Source organism: Apteryx rowi, unplaced genomic scaffold (assembly GCF_003343035.1).
Source record: "Apteryx rowi isolate R43461 unplaced genomic scaffold, aptRow1 scaffold_258, whole genome shotgun sequence".
In the NCBI taxonomy this organism is placed as follows: Eukaryota; Metazoa; Chordata; class Aves; order Apterygiformes; family Apterygidae; genus Apteryx; species Apteryx rowi.
The window spans coordinates 782,345-788,900 of NW_020448952.1; positions in this window are offsets into that span (position 1 = coordinate 782,345).

A 6,556-nucleotide genomic window follows, 5' to 3' on the forward strand; every position below is an offset into this window, starting at 1 on the left:
ATTATATTGCCTTTTTCAGTTGTACCATCCTCCGTACCTCTTTTTCCTCCTTCTCACTTCAAAAAAAGCAATTAGATGAGACTGCCTCTAGTATGAACATAGCATGCTTTCAAGAAGAACACTACCAACTCTGTGAGACAGGAAGAAAACTCTCTCCATGGAAAAGTCATGAGTTGGAAATCTGATGATAGCATATTCCCTGAGGAAAGCTGCCGCCTTAAGCTCTGCCCCTACAGGAGAAGTGAACAACTTCAATATTCCATGTATAAAAGATATGTGTGCCTGTGTATGGTGGCATGACACAACACTTTGTGAGAGCTCATTTTATTTTGGGTCCTTCACATGACAGTTAAAATGATTTCTGCAATTATTCTTGGGTATAAGATCCAAAGTCAGTTCTGTTAATACACGTACTTAAACTGTTTGACATAAAATACATTTAGATGCCTCATTTAGACACCCCTCTGGAAAAAAATTGTGAAATTCAGCAGTGATTGAGTGGATGAGCTGCTACTGTATTGCTTTGAGGCCCAGGAAAAAAGCAAATACAACTGGCAGATAAATGAAATGTCTCATTTGCAGTGCAATTTCATCCCAAAGCTTACATAACCAGTCTTGCTTTTCTTGTAGCTAAATCGGATCTTGTTTTAACTCTAAGTTAAAATGAGATCATTGCTATAAAAAGGAGTAGGAGAAGATTAAAGTATGTACTTGCTTTAGAACTCAAATGTACATTAACCATACCAGTGATAAAATATTAGTTGTCATTACAAATCTTTATCACTGCTTTTGATTAGAAATAGATGAATTGCATAATTAGACATTCTGCTGAAGAAATTATTATGTAGATAACTATAACTTGCTTTAAAATAATTGGTGGATTTATTATTTGATGGGAGTACGGAATACTTTCAAAGCTACCTAATGTAGTTAGTAAATTAAGAAAAATATATGAAGTCTCCTAAAGCTAGAAGAGGCTTAGTCTCTTCTGTATTTTTAGTGTAGTAATCATGCAGTTTTTATTACAAAAATGTCCATTCAGAGAAAATTATGATCAGTTTTTGGAGGGGGGAAAAAAAAAAGTTCTCTTCCTGAAAATACAGTATGACCTTTGTTGTGCATTTTTAGATTTCTAACTCGACTGGTTTACTTTCATGCCAGGACTGAAGGCACTTGGTGGGTTTTTCAGCATCATTGAATGGTTCAACCTGCCTCAAAGATATGCAGAACTACAGAAACGTCTGTCACAAGGCCACTGTCAATGTCTGCTTGCAATGGCCATTTGCAGTACTTTTCTATACCTTGGCAGTATGCGGTCATGGGCTGTCATCAACGACTGCCATATAGCTCTCTTGTGCTGGGGAGCCCAGCACTGGACACAGCACTCCAGGTGTGGCTTCACCAGGGCTGAGTTACAGGGGAAGGATCACTTCCCTCCATCTGCTGGCAATCCTCTTCCTAATGCAGCCCAGGAGACTGCTGGCCTTCCTRGCACATTGCTGGCTCACGATCAACTTGCGGTGCACCAGGACCCCCGGTCCTTCTCTGCAGAGCTTCTTCCCAGCAGATCGGCCCCCAGCCTGTACCGGGGCATGGGGTTGTTCCTCCCTAGGTGCAGGACTCTGCATTTCCCTTGATTGAACTCCCTGAGGTTCCTCTCTGCCCAGCTCCCCAGCCTGTCCAGGTCCCTCTGAATGGCAGCACAGCCCTCGGGTGTGTCAGCCACTCCTGCCAGTTTTGTAGCATCAGCAAACTTGCTGAGGGTGCACTCTGTCCCATCATCCAGGTCACTGGTGAGTAGGTTGAACAGGAYTGGACCCAGTATTGACCGCTGGGGTACACCGCTAGCTACCGGCCTCCAACTAGACTTTGTGCCACTGATMACAACCCTCTGAGCTYTGCCATTCGGCCAGTTTTCAATCCACCTCACTGTCTGCTCATCTAGCCCATACTTCATGAGCTTGCCTATGAGGATGTTATCAGAGACAGTGTCGAAAGCCTTACTGAAGTCAAGGTAGACGACATCCACTGCTCTCTCCTCATCTACCCAGCCAGCCATTCCATCACAGAAGGCTATCGGGTTGGGTGAGCATGATTTCCCCTTTGTGAAACCATGCTGACTACTCCTGATCACCTTCTTTTCCTCCACATGCTTAGAGATGGCAATGGTTTCCAGGATTAGCTGCTCCAGCACCTTCCTGAATGATGGGGATGAGCAAGTTAATAAATCTAGTAAAAGTAGACAAAAGCTTACTTATCCTCTGCTTGTCACTTTGACCAAATGCTTTGTTGTGCTGGCTTTTTCTGATTGTTCTAAACAACTGGAAATTTTGAACTGGCCAATTTTAAATATGCCAACATGAGAGTGGCTTCCCCTGAAAATCAGCTCTAACATATTTCAAACTCTGACCTAAACTGTTTAGTCTCTTTTGGCATTCTTTATTCCTGGCCTTAGGCAGAGGTTGACAAATATCCCCAAGGATAGTGATTCTCACAGCACTTCTGTGCTGGTCCTGGATGGATCTAAAAGGGAAAATACAGGAAAAAAATGAGTGAAGTTTTTGAGTGCCTTCTGTATTAGCTACTCTGTTGCAACTGAAGTAGATGGCAGCAAAATCAAAGAAGTCCTGAGACGACTTTGTTTGAATTTGTTGAATTTGTTTGAATTCTTTGTTAATTGAGTGTTAACTCAATAGATAAATATGTATGGATACTTTACTTTTAATAGCACATATCTGTCTCCATTGGAAAAGCTGAATAGTTTGTATGCAATGCTTAATTCAGCCAAACTGATCTGTCTAATCTACAAACTTACTGCATCCTTAGAAGTACGCACTTCATTGCTTTGGAAATGTTCCATGAATTCAACATGATGCTGAWAATCATTTTTAATAATTTAATTCTCTTTATTTAGTTGGCAAACAGATTTTTTTTCTAAATATGACAATTATGGAATAAGGATAATCTCACTTTTTCTGCTATTCCTTACTTGAAATCCACATTGAATCATCTGGTTGACCAAATTTTGATCAGATGCCAGCATGGGTTAGCGTATAGTTGAGTGTCTTGCAGATTAATAAAAATTATACACATCCTGCTGCTACGTGAAAATACTTGTGGTGAAAATGTGTGTGAGGAAAATAAAGCCATCTGGTGTGTGAACTCAAAGCCTGTTGAAAATTGTTTTCTGCTCTGAAAAGGGCATAAAACAAACCAACCAACCAACCCCCTCCCTAATTAAAGAAATTAGTATGATTGCTTCAGGTTAATTTTATTTATATATTTATTTATTTATTTATTTATTTTTATTTATTTTTTTCCCTCTTGCTGAAATATTGTTTACAAGCTTTAGAACAAAGAACAGCTTTGAAATGAAAAATCGAACCATTTAATTTTCATTTCCATAGGATTGAAACAGGAGCTTTTTTCTACCTAAACAAAATATTTCACTGCAAGTTTTGTCTCCTGCAAGAGTTCATCAAAAGCTAAGTAAATCTAGGGAAATTTTAGGTTTTGAGACAGTGGCATTTTTCAGTGAGAAACATTAAATTTAAAAACATTAAATCTGAAAAGTTTCACCCAGCTCCAATTAACAGGATCCAAAAGCAACTTCAGTCAATGCATTATTGAAGAAAAGCTATAAATGGTATAACATAATCCTGAAGTAAAATTTAAATGACAGCCCTAAGGCATGAAACAAGATTGAGCTACAATTATAAAATCAGGCTGTCAATATTTTGATCCTCCAACAATACAAGTTTACTGAAGAAAATTTTAGTCAGTCTCTAATTTCATACATCACTGGAAACAATAACAAACATAATGGATAGGAGACACTCGATGTAGTAATGCACTAAAATGTAAACTGAAAAGAGCAATGAAACAATTGTACAAAGCTAAAAATGAAATTCAATTCAAATGCATATGTCTGGGTATAATTTTCTCAGATGTTGATAAGAGGCAAAAGTCCTCTTTAAATTTCTATTAAGATTATAAAATTTAAATATAATTCAATTTTTCAGGAGGAGCCACTCTTAAAGAAGTCTTTCTTCCTTTTTGCTTTATGTAGATTATTTTGCACCTATGTAACATCATTAATATCACTAGACTTGCTCATGTTCTTTAGAACTGAGAAAAGAATCTGTAAATCTATTTAGATGAAAATGTCTTAATATGAGTGAAATATTCAGTAAAACTGTCAGAGTCTCAGGTCAAAAAGTGTTAGTCCTTGCAGTTCAGGGAGTGGTGATGCAAGCTGACCTATGCTGGCCCATCAATTGATGCTGGCTTTGGCTTCAAGAAACTTGCAAAGTAATGCAAAAGTGTATCTCTGTCATTTTATTTTGGTCTCAAGGGCCATCAGATTGCTGAGGCTGCCAACAAAGAAGTCAATATTGATGTAGATATCTATTTGCTGGCTCATTTCTCTTTGCCTACCACACATAAGCAACACTGCAAAACTTTCATTATTGCTGATCTTAACAGAATTCATACATAGTAGAAAGCTCAGTGTCCTGCTTACCATTTAGCTCTGTTCCCAACTTCATGTGTTTAGTGTTGACTCACAAAGTTACTGAATTAAAGAGATGAGTTTCAGAGCTAACAAAAAGTTGACATCCTTTTTCCTTTCCAGCTATTGCTATCTTTCTACACATTCCAAGTATTCTTTATTTATTAGTAGCTAATTTGGGAGGAGGGAGATTTGAACTACTGCAATATCTGGCCAACAACTTTCTGGGTTTAGAAAAGTAACATTAGCTTGAATTTGCCAATTGGAGTATATTTCTGTGAAATACTCATGGACAATATAAACAAATATTTATCCTTGTCTAAAAAGCCATAATTACAATATTTGTTCTCATCTTCAGTTACTGAATACTATGCTTTCTGAATACTTACTATGTATATATTGTATTAGGAAAAGAATGTTTATATATTTTACAATATTTGTACTGATAAAAGGAAAGATACAGCTGGGTTCTGTGTTATTTTGAAGTCTTCCAAACTATCATACTGTTGTATTGCAGACCAAATTATTGTGCTATCTCTGGGAGAGCTTCAGGTGGTATAAGGCAACTTGATGAAAAAGTATGATGCCATGAGCAATGCTCAGTTGGCTTCCCAGTTGCTGATCATTTGTCCTAGAGACTTTGATCAGACTTGCACAGGAGTTTAGTCCCCTAAAGATGAGGATTTTTTGTAAATCCAACCACAAAACATCAGGTCCTAGAACCTGTTTCTGAAGGTTTTGGGTACTTCCCACACCCTTGACAAGCTGTTGACCTGCTGAATAAATGGGACCTTACCAAAGTAATGGTAAAATGAAAGTCTCTTCCAGAACTCTTTTTTGGATTTTCCAGTTATCCATAGTGAGGACCTTTGTCTTCAAGACAAAATGATGTCCAAGATCTACAATGCTAAAAGCTAGCAACACTAATGTATTAGATCATTTAGAGGTGTATGTATTTTAACTAATACTCTTTGGTATGTTTAATCATCATGTTTCTCTGAAAGGAGCTCAAAGAAATAGCAGTGAAGGAGGTTGAGATGGAGGCTGAAGGCTTTAGACTTCCGGAAGTCAAAATGGGTAAGTTTGAATTCTCCACTGAACAACCCAGTGCCCCCGATCCCCTCCTTCAAGAATACAAAAAATCCTCTTTCATTTTAAGTAAGCTTTATCATTAAGATTTTTAACTGATACAAGATATGTGGTCCAGATGTTTAGTTATCTGCATGTTACTAGCATCATTTACTCTTACAGGTGAGCAAGGCATCTCAATCAAAGATATTCCACTGCTGGTAGTGTCAATTTTAGGAAGTGTGTAATCAGTATAAAGTACAGCAATCTTCATCAAATTTTATTAAATGCACTGTAGCAAGGATGGTACAAATATACTTTCTGTGCAGTGTTTACAAGCAAGCTTTCTGCTTTGGAACACTTGCCTATCTCAAGACCAAATATATTTATTAAATGTACTTAAAATTAGTAATTATTTTGGATTCTGAATTGTCAGCAAAATATTACAAACTTGACATTTCCTTTCCATTTGAAGCTGAAGCATTGCAACATTATTTTTGATATGATGGCCATTTCACTGTGCCACTGAAATGCAAATCCAGGAGGCCTAAAAACAATATGGTTCAGTGAAACACATTTTTATAAAGTTAGATTTGGGGTTGGCTTGTTTTTGTTGTTTAAAGTATCCCTGGTCTTATTTCTTTAATTAGTGACCATACCAGATTTTCTCCTCTGTACAAAAGGTGGGTGTGTGGAGAAGAGTCACAGGCAAGATAAAAGAAGGTCCAGGCAAAAACCTACAGCCAACAAGCAAATTTGAAAGAGGAGCTGGAGTGATGCCAGGTGCCTGGTGCCCTGAGAGACTCAGCTGTGTGATCCAGGAGTAGTGGAGTGGTGTTTGGGCCAGGATGGAAGAGAGCATGAGTATTAGCATGAAGTCACCTTACATTTGGTAAGTGGTTAAAAACAGAAGAGAGTATAACAAAAACCCTCTTTTTGTTTGTGTGGAAGTCTTTTTTTTTTTTTTTTTTTTTTTTT